The 27,589-nt window shown below is 32.6% G+C and overlaps 1 long non-coding RNA gene across 7 annotated transcripts; it reads left to right on the forward strand.

The window, feature by feature from the left end:
• LOC148600590 (uncharacterized) lies at positions 1-27,204 on the forward strand. Of its 7 annotated transcripts, none has more exons than XR_015917767.1 (5): positions 57-126; positions 16,705-16,807; positions 21,778-21,915; positions 22,634-22,936; positions 26,953-27,204. It is a non-coding gene; the product is annotated as an uncharacterized LOC148600590 (long non-coding RNA). The 7 variants fall into 7 exon arrangements; XR_015917768.1 differs by having other exon boundaries at positions 58-126; positions 22,720-22,936; XR_015917769.1 differs by lacking the exon at positions 26,953-27,204 and adding an exon at positions 24,626-26,535 and having other exon boundaries at positions 79-126.
• The last annotated feature ends 385 nt before the right edge of the window (positions 27,205-27,589 follow it).

The following is a 27,589-nucleotide window of genomic DNA, read 5'->3' on the forward strand; positions in this document are numbered from 1 at the left end:
TGAAAATACCACTGAAAGGTCAACCAGCCGTATTTGCTACCAGGAAGATAACAACGGAGCGTTTTCCGAAGAAGTTAATTTGGTACTTATTGGGAATATCACCGGGACAATACTGGACAGAAAAGAGTAAGATCTATTTTCCATTTAGATTCTACTTCAAATGGTACTACTTCAGTTCTTTGTACTATCCAATACGATCCATAATCGAATATATTTGATAAATTACTGTTCAAATTGTGTCAAGGTTTTTGTGTTGATTAGTCTTTGACTATCAAACAATTGCTATCGCTTAGAGTTAGATATAGATTTTTTTTATTTCTTAATGTAACTATGTAACTTGTCTTGTATAACCTTTTCCTTATATACCCGTGCAGTCATTACACTGGTTACGATAACGTAACCCTCTATCCATATATACGTTCTCGTGAGGGTAACTATTCCGGCCCATTACTTGCATTATCAGTAATAAGGACTTCGCGGGATATTTTCATCAAAAAAAAAAAAAAAAAAAAAAAAAAAACGGCAGCTAGTTAATTTTTTAACCCAACATTTACAATTATTTATCTATCTTGTCATCATATAACATGAACTGAATTTTCGAGATAGGTCCAGCCTCGTATTGGATTTTCCAAATATGGTCTTCATTTCCTTATATGGAATATTACGTCAAAATTTAAACATTGTGTACATGTAGTAAATTAAAGAAGGAGATCGCAGTAAAGGAGGTGAAACGGTTATATGAACTGAATGTATCACTGACAGGTGAAGAATTTAACAACATATATTATTTTATTTAACAGATATGCTTTGTGTATACATGCATGTGATTGTGAATGGCCTGGATTATTTTGCATGTTCAAAGAGGGGGTAAAGGAAAAGAAGTTAATTAAAACAAACTGATAATTCCAGCTATTCCAAATTCATTCTAAGTTTTATTATGTCAGGAACACTTTGTTGTGCTTTGTAGAACAAAATTATTCTGATAGGCAAAATTTCAAATTCAATGAAAAGGGAATGTATTGCAGGGCTCACAAGAGGTTATTTTTAATGGGGCTGCACAGCCCTGTAATTTGCTTACCCTGTTAAAAGATTTTGAGCCTCACCCTATAATTTACTTGCCCCACCATAACAAGATCACCATTAGGTGGGAAGAGTCACAATGAAGCAAACTATAAGACAAGAAAATAAAAATAACATTTATTTGCATTTAAATAAATGAAAAACTTCAATTAAGTATCTTCAAGAGTACTAAGAACATGGACTAATGGTTGATTTGTCCCATTCTAGAATTTCAACCTGTGTTGGTCCCTGTGTTAGGGGCTATTGTGAAACTTTCTTAATGATCAGAATAGTAACAATAGATTAATTGATATATAGATTCTATTTCAGCTTGAACAAGATCAGAAGATTTTTGTATCCCCACTGAACCTCTTGATTTCATTAAGAATTTTGTTACCATGGAATAAAGTGGTCTAAATGAGGTTTGAAACTTCTGCTCTAATTGTTTCGACATACAATTTATGCACAGCTTTTTTAAAACCAACTGTGTGGTATAATAGAACTTCTATCCCCGTCATGTAGTATCTTGCTGTGGAGTATCTTCATCCCTCCTCGCTTCTACTAACCAAGCTCTAAACTGTAAAAATGATATTCTATATTGTAGTAAAAGTGTATTATAATATATACATGTAACTAGATATCATTGAGATGGAAACATCTGGGTGCCCATATATGAATTTTTCAGTTGATTAAAAAAATCTTTAATTTGACCTTGAGGGGAAGGTTCAAGGTCAAGGGTCACCAAATATGATACACAACACATTGTCTTTGGTTGATCTACCCACATACTAAATATCAAAAATCTTCATCGAACGATAACAAGATTGACCCTAAGGTCAAATGTGACCAAATATAGTACACGATCCATTAATTGTGATTTGTTCATCTATTTCCATGCTAAATATCTTAAGCCTGCATTGAAAGAAAAAAAAGTAAGTTTCCCGGACACTAATTTCTCACCAATAAGTCATAAATTTGACCTTGGTCGAGGCGGTCGTATTGGTTCCGAGGTATCGCCGGGGGCCAATACGGCTGTCGAGACCAATATGATTTACCGAAACCTACATGTATAACAGGGCCAAAATGAAATTACATATTAATTGACAATTTTATTAACCAACTCAACTAGATGACTTGTAGAACAGATGTTTTTGCGTTTTACCAAGAACATGTATGTTTATTTGCATTGCTTAGTCTTAAACATCATTTTTTGTGCAAAGTAGAAGATTGTTTTGGGTGTTTCTGCAGCTTTTAATCCTGTTGATCAAAGTTCCTGAAAGAACACAATTCTGAAAGCACATTTTAGATATACAAATGTGCAATTCAAGTTATAGTATGCCCTTTTGTTTTGGACATTACTAAAGGGCTGCCTGTTATAATAAATTATTTGTTCGCATATCATAATTATGTTGATTAAGTTCATAACAACACACTGCTACATACGGATGAAATCAGTTCTAACCTCCCACAAAACTGTCCTAGAACTGTCAGAAGAACAGTTCTATGACAGATTTAGAACAGTTCTCGTACCATTCTAGAGTCAGCTCTTCTGTCTTGACTTGATTAAGGATCGGATTAGTGTTCAGTTATTTTGTTGTTACGCTTACTCAACTGTTTGAGTCGAATTTAAAATATAAACAAATTTCTGCGTTAATTTTACCGTAAATATTTTATGATTTAACAACTATCCCGAAAGCAAGGATAATATGTAGAAGTCTCGAAAGCGCGGGGAGGGGGAGGGGGCTCTCAAATACTTCTTTGGTAATTATGTCCTAGTCATTGAAAGCTAGAAAATAGCGTCCAAAATTTTACAAACCAAACTTTGCCGAATCTTGTGAAGAGACAAACAAAATTAAAAAATGAAGAAAGTCTACAGGACATTTCTGTATATTGATCTGTGATGCAACTGAAGATACTTGTGTATCAGATATTGCTGTCTAAAATAAAGAAGAGAGGGTGGACAGGGGAGTCTTCATCCCCGCTTCCCTTACCCTAGACCATTGCTTCCCGGTCCCTTTTATTAGCTTTCTGTATCTTGCATTCCCCGTTCCCCGTCCCATCAACAACCGCTCCCCGTCCCCGCCATTTTAATCACAGATTTCCGCCCACTTAACCCCCGTATACGTATCGATCCCGTCCCCCTCACAGAAAAAAAACCTCCGTATAGAAAGTCTGCATTATTATATTCAACAACGTTCGACAACTACATTACTTGAATTTGTATTGACCTACCTTTTATTTTACACCAAAATCAATTTATTTTTATAATATCGTTTTCGTTTTCAGTCAGAATCGCAACGCAATATACTAGGTATACCTCTAGTACGAAAATACAATTTTATATATTCAAATATGGTGTTTTCTTCATACGTCTGTTATTTTCCCGCCAAGTATGAGTTTGATATGCGAAATATTAAAAAATCGAGAACCGCGGACCCAGAAATTTTTTGATAATTTTATATTTCGATGTTACATGGTATATTCTAACCACATGAACAAATTAGACAAATCATGAGTCCGTCGCCCCGCCTTAATTAACAACACTTCTTGATCAATATTAAAATTATACAAATTCAAAATTCAATTAAAATTCGAATTGGTTGATTGGATAAAGCATAGTCAATTACAATTTACAGAAAATTGATATTTGCGTAATCCAATACATGTATTGACAAAGTACACCGTGCACCCCCCTCACTCATCAACTTCATGGTGATCTTAGGTACCTTTATACCTACCGTTACCGAATCAATTTGTCACCAAAGAATATTCTCGGATTCTTTTCCTGTATAAGTCTATAATTGTACCCCTCTGGGTCAAAAAGCCAAGATTGTTGTGACTCAATTGTTTGAGATTCTTAGCCTTCCTAGGATAGAGTGTGAATAAACTAAAAAATGTTAAAAATATTACACCTACCCATAGAAAACTTTTCTCAGTATCAAACAAAATTCTCATTCACAGCAGAATTTAGTCATTCATAATTAAGATAATGATGTACCTAACATATCTGATCAATTCAGGCGCTTATATTTTCTACTATACCACCCGATATTGTATTTTATATATTGTATATACCGTAGTTTAAACAAGCTTTTGTGTGATACGGTTCATTAAAATCATGTCTTAGCTTCAAAATGAGCCCAAGTCCATGAATTATATTCTTTTGATTACCGCTATAACCTTGGTTCCCTTGATTACTCTTTCAAGTTCAAATAGGTGGAAAATTGCCACCCTACCCATGATAAAAAATGCCTCAACATGCACTAAAATGTTAATTTTTGGCATATAAAGGGTGTACAATAGACATGTTGTGTTCTAGCCTGCTCATTTAAGGCGCGTATTTTTCAGTTTCATCTGTGGCAACATCCCTTCGGCTCCTGCGTAATGATAATGATGTACCTAACATATCTGATCAATTCAGGCGCTTATATTTTCCCTATGGGGTGACATTACTGTAAGATCGGAAAAATGGGAATTTTCTACTATGTGACCCGATATTGTATTTTATATATTGTATATACCGTAGTTTAAACAAGCTTTTGTGTGATACAAAATTCTCATTCACGGCATAATTTAGTCATTCATAATTAAGATAATGATGTACCTAACATATCTGATCAATTCAGGCGCTTATACTTTCCCTTTGGGGTGACATTACTGTAAGATCGGAAAAATGGAAATTTTCTACTATATCACCCGATATTGTATTTTTTTTTTCAAAATACCGTAGTTTAAAGAAGCTTTTGTGTGATACGGTTCATTAAAATCATGTCTTAGATTCAAAATGAGCCCAAGTAATAAATATTTGAACTTTTCTAAGTCAAGGTAGGTGGAAAATTGCAACCCTTACCCATGATAAAAAATGCCTCAACATGAGCTAAAATGTTAATTTTTGGTATATAAACGGTGCACAATAGACATGTTGGGGACTATTGTTTTAATTATCGATGTATTCAACATATTCTCTCATTTCAGGGGACGGCGTATTTCTCAGTTTTAATGTGATGATAAGGAGTTTTTCATAAAAAAGGGATAATTTTCAGAATTTCATATTTTCTTTAATTTCACCTATAATTGGCAATTTCTTTTAAAAACCGTACTTCAAACAAAACAAGCTTTTGTATACTCAAGTACAATTATATAGTGCCTTAGCTTTCTAACTAGCCCAAGTAATAAATATTTGAAGTTTTGGTGCACCTGGTCCATGCTCCCAGTTTTTAGTGGAGTCCGAGTTGCTCATTTACTTTTGTTACTTTGTATGTATGATTTTAGTTACTTTATGTTCTTTGTTGTGTATGTCTGTTTTCCATGTCTGGTCTTTGTCCCTTGATTACATTCTTTTGATTACCGCTATAACCTTGGTTCCCTTGATTACTCTTTCATAAAAAAGGTGTATTTTCGGATTGTCATATTTTCTTCCATTTCAACGTTAATTGGCATTTTTCACAAGTACCCTACTTCAAACAAAGTTTTGCATATACAAACACCTATATGTAGCATCTTAGCTATCATATGAGCCAAGGCATCGCATACTTTAATGTATCACAAGCCATAAAGGGGAAAGAATGGTACCCCATACCTACTAAATGTCTGTGAAAAACCCAGAATTCGTATGTGGTAAATTTGCATTTTTTTTTAAATGGTGTTGGAGACATGTATGCAAATCATTCATCGTAGTTGCGTCTTTGAAACCTAATATGTATAAAAATAATCATAGCAAACAAAATCAAATCATTTAAAACTGATATTTTAAACAAAAAATATACAGTTTACGTGTTAAAATGTGTGATAATCGTTTTATTTTTAAATTTCCCCTTTGTTTAAATATTTTGTCGTCATCGGGACAATAAAAGTATAATTTGGCTTGAAAATGTGATTGATACAAGAAGATATCCATAATAAACGCCAGACAGACATTGCGTGCATGGAATACGTTTAATTGTGCATTGCCTTGGCTGATTAGAAAGGTAAGATGCTACATAAATGTGTCTGAATAAACAAATGCTTGTTTGAAGTAGGGTACTTGAAAACATTGCCCATTACAGGCGAAATGGAAGAAAATATTAAAATTCGAAAATTCCCAATTTTATGAAAAACTCATTATTGTCAGCTTGAAACTGAAAATAACTCGCCTGAAATGAAAAGATATGTTGAATACATCAATAATACCATACTTGAATAATTAATATATGATATAATGAACATGGCATGTCAAAATGGTGGGCCTTGGGGTGATATAGGACTCTCGGGTTGATATACCGCATGTCGGTGATGCAGATCATTTTGATCTGTAATATTTAGTTTGCATCATTCAGGCATCCTAAAAATTTAGCATGATATCGCAACTTATAATGTACATGATACGAACCGAGAGATGAGTTTATAGTTTCAGCTGCTTATAAAAAAGACCTAAGTCTACGATGTCTTAGGCGGATCCAGAGGATACATGTATAGTAGCGTCCTCTCCCATAAATGCTCGAAGATTTCTCCCTTTGAGTCCGCCACTGGTTTAATAGCGGCCATTGAATCATACGTTCTAGATTTACATAATTTTGACTCATAATTACGGAGGAGGCATTTAATTTATCGTAAACGATTTCAATAAAAAAATGTGCTCTCTCCTTTAATAACTGTATTATTATTAGATCGACCTCAGATCTGTACCTTTATTTCCAGTCAACGCTGGATCTTTTAAATTTAGTAAATTGTAAATTCATGGCAGAACAAAATGGTCACATTTATCATTAATTACAACCAATTAAAACCGAATATGAGTTCACAAATCATCTAAGAACCTAATATGTGTACATCTTTGTTGTGTTGAGTTCAACACGACTAAGATGCATAAGGCTATGTGAAGAAAATTTCATTTACAAGCAAACACGGATCCATTCACTGGAATACATGTACAATACACTCCTTTGTTCGATAAAGGGTTCAGAAAGGCAGGTCAAACCAATAAGATATGTACCGTTTTTAGCCATATACCAAAAATGTACATACAGAACTGCATTCAATCTAATTATGATATCCATAAGTCAATGTACATAAACATAACAAAGTTTTGCATTGAAAAAAGCCATTTGGTCAGATATACATTGTTGGAAAGAGGTCTGATTCGTCATTAACATACATGTAAGGTTGATTTTATCTAAACTTAGCTAATTAGCTAGGCTAGCTCGATCCGGTTTGATCTGAGAAGGCCTAGAGTGTACACTTGTATTGTTCATGGATTGGTGATTTCGTTTCTATTGGTCTGATGTATTTTCTTTGCTTGGATTATGCTATATCTATTACAGTAATTAATAGTATTTACATTTGTTAAGTTTTTGTCCAAAGGGCAAGTTGAGAGTAGATATTTATGTTTTTTTATATTTTGTACTGAAGTCGACCAAAATATTGTTCTGCTGAAAGTCACCCTTTAAGAGGTACATGCATACTACTAGTATATATAACGTTTATTTAGAAGTCGGATGATATATTGTGGTTCTTCTGAAAGCTAGTTGAAAATGACCGGCGCAATTGAACATTAACGTTTTAATGTCGGTTGTGTCGTCTCTCTGAACGAGAAATCCGGTCAATTACATTTCATTGAGGCCGCAAAGAAAATGTTTATTGTTGCTGGTAGTGGTGCTTCAAATTATGTTGAAAGTAGAGGCCGAGCAGTTTTCTGTTGAAAAAAGGAAGCTGCAGATGCATTAGTTAAAGTCGGATGCTCGGAATTTCGAGTCGGAGGCTCGGATGTCGGAGTCAGAGGTTACTGATCGGATTCGCAAGATGGCAGTGATTTCGATATGGAGTATGGCGCGTTGAGGCAGTCGCAGTTGCAGAAGTTGAATCAACAAGAGAAGAAGATGATGTTGGAGAAATAGTTGAAAAGGAGAAAAGAGGTTGGGATGAGTGAGAAAGAATAGAAGAAGAAGGATGAAAGAAAAGAAAAAGGTGAAGATCTTTCTGGATTAGTTTCTGGTAACATTAATTATAAGAAACATGTTAAGGTTATAGACCATCATCCGGTTTCATAAAACTTCTCAAATTGAGATTTTCCTGAAATCCTTAAGCTTCCCCAAATCAAAATTGACCAATCAACATTTGGAATTGGCTATTTGAGGAAAAACACAGGACTTGAAGAAATTTTCAACTTGAGATTTTGTTTAAACGAAACCCAGGCCAGGATATTAATATAAAAAAGTAAGGAAAAAAAGTAATAATATTAAAGTATAGCTTCAAGTAGAGTTAGAAAGATTCTAGATTTATACAGTTCAACGGAATCAGTTAGTTGTTGTGGTAGTTCTGATACGAATGATTCTGATGTATCTCGTAAAACTTTAATGAAACGCAAATACAGACGTAGAAAGAAGTCTGGTATTTTTTTATAATCTGTATGATGAGGTTGTGATTTAAATATGCTGGGTCTAAGATAAATTTTGATGATTTAGAGTTAAATGTATTTCCGGGTACTGGAAATTTTATTCTGAGCAAAGATTACTGGAAAAGAGAGAGACGACCGAACATAGTTATTAGAATAAATTACATATTACACAGGACTTCATGAAAGGAAGGGTTTGAAAAAACAAAAAAAAAACAAAAACAAAACAAAACAAAACAAAAACAGCATGCTCATATAATAAGGCAAACAGAGAATGGTTTAGCTGATTGGTCTTAGTACTTCTAAAATTTGAAACTCATATTTTGATTAAATATGTTAAGACTTGTGAAAAATCAAATTTGTTTTTTTTAAATTAGAATTTCAAGTGAGAATGTCAAGTGAGAATGTAAAAAGGACGAGGTATTGTATTTTTCCTCGGCGTTTCAGAGAAAAAAGTGTGTTCATGAAATGTCGCAGTTTGGTAAATTTAGAGGTATAGATCGGTTCCTCTATCACATGTGTGCAATTTGTTGGATGAAGGACAGGAACCGATCCTTACATCATTGAAGCATGTTCGTGAAATTGTCCACATCAAAATAAATGACTAGAGTCAGAGTTCGATGTATATACGCCGAGCAAAAGGCTTTTGAATTCAATCCTATGGCATTTGTCAAGTCAGTAATCTAAACTACTAAAGGAAGAGGCCGGTTTCTTTTAACCGCAACTCATCTTAAATCATACAAGATCGAATATAGTTGTGATACGAGGTATAGATGTAGTGTGGTGTACTTCCTAAATTTGAAACAATTTTTTATACGGAATACGCTTTCGCGCATGCTCAATCGACGTACATGAATATTGCACGTTCATTATTTTACTTAATTAAACGACATTCACCACTTTTTTAGGTGCAAAACTGTCCAGACATAGAAAGATGTAGAACGTGCCGAAATAAACCTTCCCCCTTCTATGTGTAAACATCTGCGCACGAAGTCCGGACCCGTCCCATTTTAATGTGTAAACTAGTATGACTGGTAAACCCTTACCCATTGTTTTGAGTAAAATATTGACTTATCTAATGAATTATTTAAAATTCAAGAATTTAATATGCACCTTTTAACTTGGTGGAGTAGAACTTTAAGAAAATAAAAGGGTGTTCAACACTTCCCCCCACCCCACCCCCACAAAAAAACGACTGGTTTATCAATCACAAACAACAGGAAATGACATTTTTACACATTTTAAAAGAATGAATTGAAAAATGTTAGTGGAAACAATTTTCCATGTGCCAACCATTCCTTATGCGGGTATGTTAGTGTAAACAATATTTATTCATGAAAACATACAAAATATACTATTAATTTACATAAATTAGGATTCAGAAACAAACTCAAAGCTTTTATAAATCTGATTCCTATTAAGATAAACACACAAAAAGTAAACACAAGTATGACAGCTTGCTCAGATTGTTTCGTAGAACAAATATATAGTATTAAATGTCATAATTTATAATTATTATGATTAAACAATAAGTAGTAAAGTGTAAATAATATAAGATATTTAAAGTTAGATGATGAAATGCAGGATATACTTGCAGATTATTAGGATATGAAACGTTTTGTCTTAATTATGAAATTTTGTACCAACAGAAATATATCACTATTTTGTTTGTCGGTTAATTCATTTGAACAGTATAATAAGAGCTTTTCATCAACGTAACAGATAATTGTGTTAAAGGATCCAGCAAATCTCTTTGTTGATTTTTGTATAAGGGACAAGTTGGTAAGAAATGACTATTAGTTTCAAGGGAACCGCAGCGACAGTTGGGTGAATCAGTTAAACTCCTTACAAATAAATGGGAATTTAGAGAACTTGAGTTAATGCGCATACGTGCGTGTAACATTTGACCGACACGACACCCGGTGTAGAAATAGACTGGGACTTTGTTGTTGAGATCTTGAAGTTTCCTTTTAAAAAGCGAAATTGAATTACATGTCCTTCTCAGGTTGAAGCAATTTCAAGAGTTTGATAGATGAAGGTAGGAAATAGCCCGCATGAAGACTGGTTCTTGTGTTTATATTTAATAAATTGTCCGTCTGTTGAGTATTATGATCGTGTCTACTACCGACACGGTTGGGCACTAAATTAAAAAGATATTGTGGGGCTGTATTGTTGACCATTTTATGAAAATATAATAATTTGTGTCTCTTACGTCTGTCTGTCAGTTCTTCCCATCTAGTTTCGTCATAGAGTTTTAGAATGCTGGTTAATTTTGTTCCACCGGTTACAATACGAGCAGCGTCTAATTGTACATTTTCAATTTTATCAATAATAGTTTGGTTTTGATTATCCCTGGTTACATCTGCATATTCCAAAATCGGACGTACAAAAGACAAGTTTATTTTTTCAAGACTAAATCTATCTAGAACTAATTTTAATTTTCTGAGAATGTTGATTCTTTTGTACAATTTGTCAATTATGTAATTGCAATGGTCTATCCATTTACCATCACTCGATATATAAACACCTAGGTGCTTGTGATTTTCAACAGATGCAATTTCGTGACCGTTCATTTCTAGTGAATGGTGAATAGGTTTATTTACTTTACCAGACACAATCATTGTTTCAGTTTTTTTGAGGATTGAATTTCACTAGCCAATCTTGAGACCATTTATAAATTTTTTAGATATCACTATTTAAAGTTTCAGCCGCGCTAATAGGATTATCAGCAATAACATATAGGCTTGTGTCACCAGCAAATAGTTTGATTGTTGCTTGAATTGCGTCAACAATGTCGTTTATAAATATTAGGAACAACAAGGGTCCAACAATAGACCTTTGTGGTACTCCAGCATTTATACACAACCAATCCGAATGTGACCCATTTAAAACAACCCTTTGAGTCCTATCCTATAAATAGTTACGAAACCGTTCTAATATACTACCCGATATCCCTGATTTTGTAAGCTTGAATAATAGACCTTTGTGCCAAACTCGGTCGAAGGCTTTTACTTATAACACAAAAGACAACTCTTATTTCTTTTCCAGCGTCAAGAGCTTTTATGAAGTCATTAGATCTGTTTATTAACTGGTTCACAGCAGAATCCCCTTTCGTAAGTCCAGACTGATGTTCGGATAGGAGTAGGTTTGGTCTTAAATGATTATAAACGTGTTTGTATACACAGCGTTCCATACATTTCCATACATAATACACAAAAGGAAAATTGGTCTGTAGTTTTTTACGTCATTGGGTTTACTATTTTTAAATACAGGAGTGACATGCGCTCTTCCACTGAGATGGTAAGATAGATTTTTGTAAAGATTTATTAAACAGTTTGCAGAGAGGTTTGTTTAGTATGTGTGAGGCTTCCTTCAATAATCTAGGATTAATTGAATCGGGACCAGATGCTATTGTACAGTTTAAAATAATAAGTACGTCTTCTATTTCAGTTTCATTTAGAGATAGTTGTGAAAGTGTAACTTGTACATGGACCTGAGTATTGGGCAAATTGGCGTTGGTTTCATCTGTTAGACTGTGCTGAGAAAAATAAATTGAATTCTTTAGCCTTATCAGTATCATTAAAAATAAGGTGATCTCCTTTTAACAAAGGAGGAATGCTATTATCTTGTTTTTTTTCAAACCACTAAAACTTTTAATAATTTTCCACCAGTTACTACTACACGAGTTACTGTTAGAAATTTTGTTAATAAGAGACTGTTTATAATCTTTTTTGGACGTTTTAACCTGTTGAGTAACTTTGTTTCTAATTTTCCTAAATTTTTCCCAATCTGAAGCATTATTATATTTTTTTGCATGTCTATGAATACGATTTTTTCCCTGACCGATCTCTTAATTTCATTTGACAACCAGGGTGTTTGAGAATTACGTATTGTTACAACTTTATTTGGAATATTTTTATCTGCAGCATCTAGTATAGCTGATGTAAGATTTTCAGTGATTTGATCGATATTTTCATTATTTGTAATCAAGTCCCAGTTGACATCCCGGAGATCATTTCTATAAGAATCATAATCTGCACGATCGTATAGCCATATTTTACGTTTAAATGTTCTACAATTATTTTTGGTAAATTTAGAAATGCCATAATAGGACAACGAAAACGAATTTGTTCCGTTAGAGAAGGACCGACTCTGCTATACACAATTGCGTTCGTGTTGTTTCTCATTATTAAATCTAGAATAGAGGAAGAGTTTTCGGTAAAATGTGTTGGTTCATCAATTAATTGATTTAAAGAGAACAGAGTCAAAAGTTGCTTAATTTTTTAGTTATGATTACAGTTTAACTGGTTTTCATTGAAATCACCAGTGATGACGATATAATTTTTATTCGTATTTAAGGCCGAATCAATGTTATGTTCGAGTTTTGACCGAGTCTCTTGTGAACTATTTGGGGGTAGGTAAAATGTTTCAAATAAAATCTTTTTACCATTCAAATGAAGTTCAATCCATAATCCTTCTAATCCGTCAATTTCTAGATCACTTCTAGAGAGATGATCGAAATAATTTGTTAAAATTAGAGACATGTTCAGAATTTACCGAGCTAACACTGGATATAGTGTCATTTAAAGGTCCGGGGTTAGGTTCAATTCCAGATAATATAAGAAAAATGAGAACGACGATTAACATAAAAAATATGGATAATTTAGGCCTCTTCTTACCTGGGGACTTATTAGAAATAGGCTGAAGATGGATGGAGAAATTCAGTAAAGTTTTGTTTGTTAGTTAACACGGAGTTGATCAAGACGCTAAAAGTAACGGCACGTTTTTTATCTTTAGAAAGGACTATTAAGTTGATACAACAGACTTCAAAGAATGATAATCGTTTTTTTTCTTAGAAAACGTGACAATAAAACGAACCACTCTTACTCGGTATTGATCAATACCGATACCCATTCAATATAAGTCACACCGGGTGAGTAGAACGGAATGGAGTAAGAGCAGACCGGGCAACAACAATATGTGCATAAATAAATGCATTTCATCTTGAGTAACATATAGATAGAAAAACTGAAAATCAAATAAATGGTGAACAAGGCAAATGAAAAAAATATATATACATTTATAAATAAAGATAATGTAAACAAAAATAAGGCAACGGGAGTTCACATGTGATTGAATCTAAGAGGATTATAATTTCCATATATAAGAAATTCTACAGGTGTGAAATGACGTATTGAACAAATAGTCCAGATGGTTACGCATCAGTGATGAAAATTACTATCAGAGCTGGGGTATAGTAAACTTTGAATGAAATGAATAGACACGAATGTACCTTCCATTTTCTATGCATCACCATACCACGGGAGAAAATATTCACATATATGATTGTGTATATTTTATAAAATGATTACACAGGCAAAATAGTTGTTGTTGTTAACATACATACGCATACTAAAGTAAAATATGCGATTATTGTTTAAGAACCGTGTACAGTATGTATGTTAAAACAAATAAGGAATAAATGACTCAGGATGTCAAACTTATTTTAACAAAATACTGTGACAAAAAGTAGTAGTAGGACTACTGATGAATATTTGTAGTATTTCAATGGATACATCTTACTTACCGGCGTATGTAAAACAAATATAAGCTTGAACATGAACTGAAAAATGTTGTACCAAGTCTGAAAAGCTTATAGCATACATGTGGTTGTCTTTCTTTTATTACATTGTATGATAAAATGCACAGTTCGGATAAACGCATCCTAAACCTTTTAATATGCATTTAAATTCAGTTGAGTGTCCGTTTGACCTTCTTTTCGTCTCCTCATTTCATAAACAAAACTTTGTACAGTTGTTAACAGCAAAAATACAATACGTGCAAGTTCGATTTTGAGCTAGATAAAAATTTAGTTTTCGAGTTAGCAACTCACCAATTTGATAACCGACTTGAAAGCATTATTGGGCGTAATTCCGTGATAACTTACAGGAAATTTCGCAGAATGATAGGGTAGAATGCTAGAAAGCCCCCTTTTAACTTTTCTTGCCGATTCAACCATAACATGTGAACGATTACGAGCGAAGAAGTCCCAGTTTGGAGGTTGCTCACATTTTTGTATAGCAACTGCGGAGTGAATTTGCGTCTAAAAAAACACTCACACGATACATTGAAAACAACCGATATCAAGAAACATGGCTTAATGCCTCATTTGCGTCTAGATGTTGTATGAAGGACTTCAACAATGAAAAAAACATTAGCACCCTAAAACCAGACCAAAAAGCCCCATATGACGTGCACATAAGCAGAATTCCTGATAAAATAAAAATCAAGTTTACTCTCTTGCTGCCCACTGTCCATGGAGTGAAACCTTTGGCGAAGCCTCGGGATAACCAGCTGATAGCACCAGGCTTTCAGGTAGAGACAACTGCTAATCTTGAATTAATCGATCGCTGCAAAAATACGTCATTGACGCAGCGCATGTCTGGATTAGTAAAATTGTTTATTGCAAGTGTATTTTAATGGAGTTTGTTTTTTTCTTTCTGAACGGGCCACATCAAGTTTTAAAGTCATAGTCTCTTTGCGTTTATCGGTGTCCTCATCGTCGTCGTCGTAAGACATCAGCGCCTCCCATACCCCCTGAGTCAAATTAAACCTGGGACTAATAAAACAGTTTCTTAGTGCCAGATTAAACTTTTTTCAGAAAAGAGTGAATTGGCATGAGGAAATGAAACTTTGCTTAGGAACCTATCATTTACGTGTAACTTCCGGTATAGAAGGGGGCTTAGTTTTTTCTTTGGTTGTTAAATTTATTCCGATCCTGACTTTGGAGAAAAGATAATTTGGTAAGGAATAGTTAAAAATAAGTAATGTGAATAAAAAAAGAAATAAAATAATTCGGTTACATCATTTGCATAAAAAACGTACATATTATTGCGCTGTGCGCGCAATAAAAAAATCCAATTCAAAATAAAAGCAAGTCCTCCAGAAAGGTTAATGGTTAACTCTTCTTAAACCATTAAAGCAATTTGAACAAAACTGTACACCATTGATGTATGATAGATGATCATTACGTAGATCCTTTACAACGATTGTTCATTTTGTATGGATTCGTCAAATTAGTACCGAGTCCACACTCTGCCCAATCGGGCATCCTCTAGTTTATGTAATTAGTACTATGTCTACACTCTGCTCAATCGGACATCCTCTAGTTTATGTCATTAGTACTGTGTCCACACTCTGCTCAATCGGATATCCTCTAGTATATGTAATTAGTACTGTGTCAACACACTGCTCAATCGGACATCCTCTAGTTTATGTAATTAGTACTGTGTCCACAATCTGCTCAATCGGACGTCCTCTAGTTCATGTAATTAGTACTGTTTTCACACATTGCTCAATCGGACATCCTCTAGTTTATGTAATTAGTACTGTGTCCACACTCTGCTCAATCGGAGATCCTCTAGTTTATGTAATTAGTACTGTTTTCACACTCTGCTCAATCGGGCATCCTCTAGTTTATGTACTACGTCTTAGAGATAATAATAAAGAATATAATGATAAAGTTATTTGTGAATTGTTAGAATTTATTGCACCAATAGGGTTTGAAGGATCTTTTAATTCAGATTCAGATCAATCTTGTACCCAATCATACGGGTGTTATAGAGTTTTGAAGAGGTAGTGTGGAAGTATTTATACAAAGAAGCCTCCTATGGTACTTTACGTAGTCTGCATAAAAACTGCACGAAAATCAATAGTTAATGATGGAAGTTATCATTTGTTAAAACATTTGTTATAAACTTGTCTACATCAAAGGACAATACTATTTCGATTTATGGTTGTGATTTCATTTCGTCTCGATTTCCTTCGATTCATTTAGATTTATTTCGTTTCAATTTGTTTCGTTTCGACTTCGTCTCGCGTTTTAGAAGAACTCAGCTTGAAAAAGACTCCTTGATACCCTTACCAGGCTTGATAACGACGTGCTAGATTAGTTATTTTGTTTTGTAGTGTTCTTAAGTAGAACCGCAATTGTCTTGATATGTAAGTGTTTTCCAATGTAAAAGTTCAATAAGTGCAGTGAGGTTCTACGGCAGACGATAATTTCAGCAATTTACATAGAGTATGATAGACTCGGTTACTCTGACCTATATAACAAGGCAATCATGGTCATATTTACAGTAATTGTGAAATGTAGGTCTTTTGGAAGAACTCCATAAATGCAATTGCTTTGTTGTTTTCACTTTTTCAAGTGCCTGTAAGCCATCGTTTAACTTTAGGTAAATAATACCACTTATAAAGGTGAACTAATCTTGTAGCATGTACCAGGAAGTAAAAAGATAACAACGGGGCGTTTTCCGAAAACTGACGTTCAAAGAAGTTAACTAAGTGCCAATATTTGGGAATACCGGACAGTTAAGAGTATGATCTATTCTCATTTGAGCTTTACTTGAGTTCATTGTATCATCCTCCATTTTTCGTACAAAATTTGTTGAATTTCTGCTCAAACTATGTCAAGGTTCAAATTATTAAAAAAAACTTTTTGTGTTGGTTATAGTCTTTGACAGAGATGTATAATATACATATTGCATACTTAAGTCTCTGTCTTTAATTATCATTTGTTTGTCATCGCTTAATACAACGTGGGTAGATAAATATTTCATTTTTAGTGCAGCTCGGCGTATATAAACATTACATCACATTCACAGTCGTTACAGTTTATATATATTTATAACTAATGATGCATTATCATTGTACTGCATTTGGACATATAAATTTGAAATAATTTTCTACATTACAATTTGTAGGCTATAAATATTTATTTATCTACAGACAGTTATTAGTTTTATTCTAATCAGTTTTGAAAAAAGAAAAGATTGAAAATATGAGTTATCTTTCTTTGCTTGAAAAAAAATCCAAATAAACTTGATTCAAACTAAATGATCAATAAGGATATTTACTGTATTTGATAATAATACGTCCATTCTGTCTTTTTATACCATATTATATACTTCATACAAAAATAAAACAGAATAATAAGAGATTTGCCAAGCGCAGCATGGAACGACAACAATCAGATGCCGATCCAAGGACTGGCATGCCGGACGTACACCCCCACCCTATATCTGTAAGACAAAAAAATTTCATTCAATAGCATCGCATAATACAATGTGGATGGATAAATATTCCATTTTTTAAGTGCAGCTCAGTGTATATAAACATTAGATCGCATTTATACACAGTCGTTACAGTTCATATATATTTCTAACTAATGATGCATTATCATTATACTGCATTTGGACATATAAATTTCTTCATTACAATTTGTGGGCTATAAATATTTATTTATCTACAGTTTTTTTTTTATTCTAATCAGTTTTGAATAAAGAAAAAGTTGAAAATATGAGTTATCTTTCTTTGCTTGAAAAGAACCAAATAAACTTGATTCAAACTGAATGACAAATAAGGGTATTTACTGAAGTTGATAATAATACGTCCAATGTGTCTTTATATCCCATATTATATACTTCATACAAAAATAAAACAGAATAATAAGAGATTTGCCAAGCGCAGCATGGAACGACAACAATCAGATTCCGATCCAAGGACTGGCATGCCGGACGTACACCCCCACCCTATATCTGTAAGACAAAAAAATTTTACCACAAGTTTCACCCAATATTATTTTTTGCCTTGCTTTGCATGGCATTTGATTCAATTAATGCCCCCCTAAACTCAAATCCTGGATCCGCCCCTGACAATATCTAGACATCTGTTCGCTTGAAGCACAATCTTTGCTTCTATCAAAAGCCAAATATTGACTCCGGGGTCAAAATATCATAGCGAAATTTATACCTCCATTATGATAATTAGCCTTCCCCCAGTATGATATTTAACCCTTGCGATATTTTGACCCCCCAATCACAAGTTGAATAAAATAGAGGGGTAAATATCATAAGGGGTTAATTTATTGCATCACAGGAAGGGGTTAAAATATTGCGACAGGGGGGTTAAATATCAAAACAGGAGGTTAATTTATTGCAGCGCGGGGTTAAAATATAGCAATAAGTTTAAGCTATCGCAGCAGGGGGGTTAAAATATCACAGCAGGGGGCTCATATATAGCAGCAGGGGGTTAATTTATTGCAGCAAGGGGTTAATATATTTTTTAAAGAGACCTGTATTTTCTCTTGATATAACTTAATTAACAGTTATATTATGATACACCAGTATTACAATGTAGTATCTGTTTTTTCTTGCATGTAACAGATTATCTCAAAATGCAAATACATAGCTTGGCTAAGTGCTGAATGATAAAACCTGCAACTTGGTGAACTTTGGACAAGTGTGGGCACATAATTTGGTTTTGACACGCTTCAACATGGGAGCTTATTTGAATAAGATTCAGATGATATTTTTTAAAGTTTTTACAAATTGTTCCTAAGGAAATGGTAGAGGGTCAGATAGTTTTTGGAGGTTTTTGCCCCACCATTTTTTTGAATCAAGGGCTGAAAGGCAGATATTTTAATCCCTTGATGCGATAAATTATCCCTTCTGCTGCGATATTTTAACCCCCTGCTGCTATATATTAGCCCCCTGTTGTGATATTTTAACCCCCTGATGCGATTAATTAACCCCCTGTTATGGTAACCTACCCTCCTGCTGCGATATTTTAACCCCCTTTCTGTGATAGATTAACCTCCCTCTATGGGTGTAAAAATATCATAAGGGGTATGTTAAAATAACCCAGAGAGTCAGTATTTTATACGATATATTGACACCGGGGTTAACATCAGATGATATTTTATCCCAGGGGTCAATATTTTGCGGGGGTCAAAATATCATATGACACCGGTTATTACCAATATTGTATTTTGATAGTAACTGTTCATTGATAGAATTAATTGCCTGTGACTTGGAGCAAGTCAGGAAGACCATGTTAGTTTTAACAAATTTAAACATATGGATTTGCAGTTCCATTGATACATCTTGGTTAGAAACAATATCCGCACAGAGAATTTCTGCTTTTAGGGTGTTTTTCAATACCTTAATCTTGGAACCTTATGACTCCGATTCTACTTTTTTTTGGGTGTGACCCTGATATTGGGGTGGGGGGATAGTTTCCATTTCAAACATAGCTCTAACTACGTAGGAAACAAATCAAGGTCCCTTTTTTCCATAATATGATGAAGTTTTAACCCCTTTTTTGATCTTATAATTGACAAAAGTTGTTAATGATCCCTTCAAAAGGCAGAAAACAGCTTCCCCTAAATAAACTTATCTTAATTTTTTGGAGACCCATTCTTGTGGTAACCGAGAATTTTAAGACGGCCTTCTTTTCCTGTCTCCCTTTACCCTTATAAATGGCCGACCCCTTATAACTTGGAAACAATAAGAGATATATGGTTCAGAAAACTGATTGTAAAAATGCAGATTGGCTTTATCATGAGGAATCCTTTGCAAAACTTTTTAAATCGTAAAATACTTTAAAATCAATTAGGTTTTTTATTGTTTTGTTTTTGTTTTTGTTTTTGTTTTGTTTTTTCAGGCATGGCCTACTTTAGCCCCAGTACTACATTCTGCAGTTCGCCATACCCCACACCCACCTATTTTAAGAAATAGGTTTGAGATTGGAGATTTTTATGATTTTATTATGCAAATAAAAATAATTAGGGAACCATTAGCTGTATAATTGGATTGAACCGGCTTCACTTAAAAATGTGTCAGCTGTGTATTTCAGGAAACTGAGTTCAAAAAGGGCACAATTCCCACACAATTTCATATTAGTATTTATTCACAACTACAAATTGTCTCTTTAATACAAACAACATTTCTTTTAACTCTGGTCAGTAGTATGACAGGAGTTGTTATGAAAAAGAAAAGAATATATAAGGTACTTTTGTAAACCAAGTTCAAAGTATCATTCCATGTTTGAGAGAACAAATCTTCCTTGTATAAAATGAATTGTGTCCTAACTAGTACCTCTCTTTGAAATATATTTAGTAATTTGCCTGGAATTGCAAAAACAACCTGACTGGGATGAGGAGCTCTAAGAGTGGGACGAGGGGCACAGTGCTGGACTAGCGCTGTTTATTATTTAGATGATATTGAGCCTATTTTGTTACATTGGTTCATCCTAATCTTGGGTCAGATTGTCCTTTAATGTATTGAGAGGGCATATAGCTCATGACACACAAAGTGAAATAAGTTTCTGTATATCAGATTTCAATCCTTATAAGTAGAACTATTTCTCGTAATTGTAGGTTGGTTTTTTGTGTACCTTACTTAAGTAAATACTTCTGGACACTGTGATTGTGCTAATGTACGAAATCTTTTAGTTATTCCTGCCAATCCTGGCTTTGACATTAGAATACTACTTTTTAAAAAATGTATTATGTATTAGAAAGCCATAATATTATATTTTTCTTTAAATTTGTGTGCCATTAGTAGGACAGGGAGAGACACTTTACAATATTGGTTAATTTCAATATTTCCCTAAATTAATGGAGTAATATGCAACGAACGTCTTCAAAAACAAAAGCAGACAATTTTTATACATCATTTTCTAATGATGAAAAAAAATCAACTTTTAATATTAAAAATACAATTTCTAATATTGAAAATGAGTACAAGTGACACAGTGATAATGAAATTTAGATTTTTAGTATTAAAAATTTATATTCTAATACACATGTATTGGAAAATGGTTTTCGAATATTAGAAAATTATTTTTTTTTTCAAATTAGAAATCGGATTTCTAATATTAGAAAATGATTTTATATATTAAAAGATCATTTTTGAATATTAGAAAATGGATTTTTAATATTAAAAATGATTGTAGAATTTTTTTATATTAAAGATCATATTCTGAAATTAGAAATCGATTTTTTGATATTAGAAATTGATTTTTTAATTTTAGAAATTGGATTTTTAATATTAAAAATTCATTTTCGTCAGTTAAAAAATCAATTTCTCTTGTTAAAAAAAGTTTTTATTTTTGATAATAGTAATTTCATGTTTAATAGAAAATCAGTTTCGACATATACATATCAGATTTTATTTTGATGTCTAAATGTGTCGATAAAATATGCAAACTTATAAAATGTTGTATGACAATTGAAAAAAAGTGGCAAAAGATAATGATTTGGAAAACAATATTCAGAGGTAAGAGTAAAGGAAAAGGGTTTTGTTCTCTATTGATAGATCAATGGATACGGCAATATTCGTTTTTTTAGAAGAACTAAATTAATTTTTTTTTTTATAATAAAACAAAATACTATCAGTATCTGATGAAAAAATATGAAAAATTGAATAAGTTGAAAATATTCTGTATTATTTAGAAAAAAAGTTATATAGTGAATATATGACAGTGTGTGTTCCATTTTTTGCCAGGTCATTGATACAAGAAAGGTGTGTAACTCGACCACTCCACGTGAATGAACACAGATTGTACTTGCCAGGTCATTGATATAAGGAAGGTGTATAACTCGACCACTCAAGGTGAATGAACACAGATTGTACTTACATAAGGTAATATATCATCTGTATTGATGTGGCACGTGGATGGAATTAGGGTAATACATTTTTTTGTAAATAGTTGGTTGTCACGCAACAATCTTTGGATCATCTTGTAAATAGCAATGAAATTTAATTGTTCATACAAACAGGTTTGTTATTTATTATTCTCATGTTGATAACAAGCTTGCATTTAGTTTAATACAAATAATATCCTGCCATTTTTTTCAATTATGCCTGTTTGAAATAACTTTTAACTCTTAAACTATGTTTACTTCAGTCATTATATAAAAAAATATCGTTTGGTTGACAGAAATTTAGGAAGTTTTTGACTAAAGAGAAAAAGGCCAAATTTTGGGTCAGTTGTCGATGAGATAGACATTTTGGAAGTTGTTGATTTATGTAGGAGTAAGGGTCAAATTTAGGTTTCTGTCAGATATGTTGGAAATCTATATGGTAAAGACTGTTGCCTTATTCAATTTATCATTTTTTTTTCTATTATTTTTTTTAATTAAAAAAATGTCCCTGGTACTTTTATCTATTGAAAAAAAAAAATTCAAACAACCTATTTACCATTCCATTTTTTTTTGTTGAAATATTTTATTCAACTGTCATACTTTTATCGATATTGATGTTTTTTTTTTCTCTCTCCTTTTAATGAAAAAAAATGAACTTCTATTTCACTGCTTCTTGTCGCGTTTCCTATTTTTTTTTATACTTTTCTTGTCACCAGTTGTAAATGAAAATATAAATGAAATCAAAGCCACCAGAAAAATCCTGGAATCAAATAAAAGAAAACTTGGTGAATTATTGGAACAGGAAGAACTCATTAAGAACCATGCATCAAATTTCGAAACATTCATTGCAACAAAACAAATGGAGAGAGAAGTTCAAGAATCAGAAGAAATCTTACACAAATTATCTGAAAAAGGAGCCATGGATAATACAGACATAGAAACGAATAAAAACATCACAGCAGACGACACAATTTTTGGAATAAAAACTCTGTGTGACATAAACAAATTCAGATTTAAAGGTAAATAAAATATGTTTAATTTATAATGATTTAATTTATCAGAAATCTTTAATAACAATATCAGAAATTTTTCTTTTTTTTTGTAAGAAGTTTTTGTCACAAACATGTTTTAATTGACTGACTTAGTTAATAATCTTTAATAACAGAACTTTTACTTTTTTATTCACATAAATGTAATAATTAACTTGATTAAAATCTTTTAAAAATTATACAAAATTTGTTTATTTAGTATAATGAATGATTGTTTGGAAATTATTATATATTTCTTTGTAAATTAGTGTTGGTCTTCATCAAGTTTGTCAAATACATGTATCTAGATTTGTCATCAGTGAAAATCTTTTCACTTCATTGTTTTTGTTTATAGTTGTATTTATCATTTTCATGTTTCTAACTTTGACTTTTTTCTTAAAATTTGGAATTCCTATAATTGTTTTACAAATATTTCTTACATGTACAACATCAAATGGTGTAAACAAATAGTTATTACTTATTTTAGTCATGAATATCATGATTACATGTACATGTATGTATTCTGTTAAATTATGACTAAAAAAAACAAAAACATACTTTCAAAAATGTAAAAAGAAACTGTAGAAGTAGTAATGTAAATACATGTACTATACATGTATTTTATTTTTATCCATGATTTGAATTGTTTTACCAGACATTTCAACCTCAACTCCTGCATCATGTGATTCTTTGTACATGTACATGTAAGTCTGTTGCTTTGACTGTAAAATTATTTTAAATACATTTCTTATGTACATGTATAAATCTTTCTGAATTTTTTTTTCTTGAGGTGTAAAATATTTTTGAATACTGACTTAACTGGAAATTATCTTCACTTATTTTAAATACAATGAGATATTGTCAATACTTGCCAGGTTTATAGTACATTATGTACATGTAAATTACTTCAATACATACATGTACATGTCATGTTCACGTGGAATTTTTTACATTATTTGTTTATCTTTTTTGTCACTTGTAAATATATATATGTGTGTATTGTTTTCTGTTATGTCATGTTCATGTACTTGCAAAATGGGATAGACAAATTATGAAATGGGGGAAGGGGGGGGGGGGGTTCCCATTGTGATTTTGGCTAGTATTTGCTCATTGAAGCCCAAATATAGAAATTAGAAATTTCAATCAAATGGGGGAGGGGCGGGGCCCAATCCCCTGAATCTGCCACTGTGCTTAGGCCAAAATGAAAGTATGTGTGTTTACCGTCACGTTTATTTTGTTTTGTTTTTTTTTGGGGGGGGGTGTACAATTGCTGACAGTGCTGGCACTGGAGGCACCATTGTTGTTTAACACGATAAATACCAGTACCGGTGACGGAAAAGAATTTCCAGAATTTCAGAAAATTGCCAATAAAAAAGTTAGGGTCACAGCAATAAAATGATGGTCGATTGGATGACTGTAAACATACATTTTTTGGCCTTAGGTTAACACTTAAATTTTATAATCATCTTAAATTAGTCCAGATCTAATGAAGGTTAATTTAATAGGAAAACTCAAGTGAAATGATGAACAAGGCCAGTGAAGCTTTTTACTGTGATGAATACACCTAGTTAGTATTTTTCTACCGGTAGTAACACTTTTTAAGGCCTTGCCATTTCAAATTACATTGTACATGTACATGTATTTTAATGGTTGAATGATTTGGAATTTTTCTCATGATAGACTAAGACAATGTTAATTTATCAAGAAGAACAAGGCTCAGTGGAAGTGGATTTTAAACACTTGGTGAATTTGGATTTTTCAATGTGGACGAGGCCATCATGATTGATCATGATCGATGTGGATATTAACATGATCAACGACAAACCTTCTATTTAGAAGTTGTGACACATTTCAATATAGCCTGTGGAATATGAATGCATCATAAGGACGCAGTCAACATGGACATTTTAAACATTGGATATTTTCTAGAGACTTTAACAATTCATGGAGTCTTCTATTATGTGCTCAGCCAATATTTTTTTTTTGATGAACAATGTCTAGTGAGAATTTATTTATATATATGTTGAACTTACATGTAGCTATCTAAGGTTTTTTCATATGTACATGTATAATCCATTGTGTCTTCAGCTATCCACATATCTTGAAAAGCTGTAGATACAAGTACAGTACAGGTGTTTAGTGATCATGGTGTTTGTTCGTCCTTCAACTCCCCTGAAACCCCTGAATGGAATTTGATGGAACTTTCACATATTCTTTATACATGTATTATGATGCCATTGTGCATTTCCTATTTTTTTTCCTAACTGAATGACGTTTGGGGTTACCTGATGTGAAATTTATCTGGATAAGTGGTGGGAGAGAAGGGCTTTCCTAATCTGCAACTTCTATGATATCGCTGAATTGAATTTGATGTTACTTCCGCAGATTATTCATTACTTGATGTTATTTTGAATCTTCTATTTAGTTTTTGCATCTGAATTGTTTAATCATTGAAGGGGTATCCTAGATGTATATGGTTTTTTGGGTAGGAAAGCGGCAGGAGGATATCACCAAGTGAGGTTTGCTTACAGGTTTTTTTTTTAGTACATGTAAAGAATTGTTATTTTCTTATTGAGATATCTCTCTTAAAATTATGCAATGTATGTATCGAGTGTCAGTCTCTGTAAGAATTTGGCAGTTGTTGAACCATGGTATGAAAAAACCAACAGTTTTGCTAGTGTAATTTGACTACATGTATTTGCTCTAAATTCTAAGAAAAAAAGTAAAAATTTTTCATATCATTTTGATAACACGAGGTATAATCACATTGAAATGCACATAAAATGAAGAATTCAAGGGCAGCAAATTCTGTCAAAAATTTCTGGACAAATCCAGAGATGCAAAGATCAAATTATGGTATGATATAGAGAAAGTATCCTAGCATAAATTAAATTGTCAGATTGGTGGGGTTTTTACAACCATTTTGCCTGATTCTTACAAAAACTTACACTTATATATTAAGTTCAAAAAGAGATACAATCCATTAATTTAAATTCTACATGTAAGTAATTTTTAAGTACATTGTAATGGACATTGTAGTTCTAAGGGAGACAATCCATTTTGCTTCCAAATCATGTCAATGCTATCCATCAGTCATAATTAGTAGGAGTTGATGATTGTAACAAACAAAACTTTTAATCAAGATTTTATCATTTTGGGGACTTACATGTAGTTGTTTTATTTTTTATTGTTTTTTTTTATTTGATTTTTTTGTTTTGTTTTTGTAGACTTTATTACAATATTATAACAACATTTACCACTTAATTTTTTGTAAGTAATTTTAGTGCAAAAGAAATTTAAGTTTTAAAGTCGATATGACAATTACTTAATTATACCTCTATTTTGGTGTATCAATTAAGTTTTCTTCCAATTCATTATTACTGTGAAACATTTTAAATCAAGCCATTGTACTTCACAATAATCATAAATGAGATGAGTTATTGCTCCAGAATTTTCCAAGTATCCAGAAATTTACTTACCGGGGTACAATTGTTGAATTAAAGAAAATCTGATAATTTTTTGTGTAATTGTCTTTTAATTTTGTACAAATAGAAGATGTAAAAATATAAATATGTATTCTACAAAACTCTCATTTTGTTTGTCTTCAGGGGCTAGTTGTAATTTCTTCCCTTGTCAACAAGTTTGAGTGATCATAGGACCACTTTTAAGGATTGGTTGTTTTTTACTTCTCTGTATCTGCCAAAATAGCAGAAAATACAGATATTAAGGCAATGGTTCAAGGTAAGGCAAGGCAATGGTTCAAGGTAAGGCTTGCCTTATCTCTTGGAAACCAGTAATTGATTTAATGATGGATGGTACTTCCATGAGCTAGCACATTGAATAGATTGGTGTGAACATAGAATAAAGTATTCAGCTGCTTCTTAATTACTGTCCGTAACTGTTTCCTCAATTATTGTACAAAATGGCGATAAAACAATGACCAGCCGGTTGACCCTATTTTTTTCAGGATGTGACAATAAACACACATTTTTTTGGCTTATTTCTAGGAAACCAGTGAATGATTTAATGATGGATGGTAATTCCACGACCTAGCACATTGAACTGTTTAGTGTGACGATAGGATCATGTATAAAGCTGTTTCTTACTTACTGCCCAGTACACCAACTGGAAGTTTGGGCAACAACAAAGACAGGCAAAAGTGGCATGTCTTTGTTGTTGGTATGATGCCACATTATCTCTGCTTGGCTTTCACACAGATAATTAACTGTTATCAATCAATAAATAAATCGATCAGTCAATCTCTTCCCACTGACACCATAAATAAAGCATTCACAAAATTTATACAAATTACAGAAATGAACAAACAAAAAACATATTAAGATTCTAACAGGTGTGGATCCAGATAGGTTAAAACAAATCTGCAGTCCTATAATGGTGTCACTTTGTCGTCAGTTTCGTCACTGTCGTCGTAGATATTTCATGTTGATGACTTGAGTATAAGTATATAGACCTTAAGGAAATTAAATCACAAATGAAAGTCCAGTATTGATTTTGGGGTTTTTAACTTGAACTGATTGTTAATGAGGGGCCAGAAACAAATCTTTTCCTGTTTTGCAGATAATAGCTTGAGTAAAGATGAATGGATCTTACAAAATGTACATCAAGGTGGCATACCCCATCTCA

This window comes from Perna viridis, chromosome 13, assembly GCF_037379345.1.
Source record: "Perna viridis isolate PV_CMFRI_1.1 ecotype Kerala chromosome 13, ASM3737934v1, whole genome shotgun sequence".
NCBI classification, from domain to species: Eukaryota; Metazoa; Mollusca; class Bivalvia; order Mytilida; family Mytilidae; genus Perna; species Perna viridis.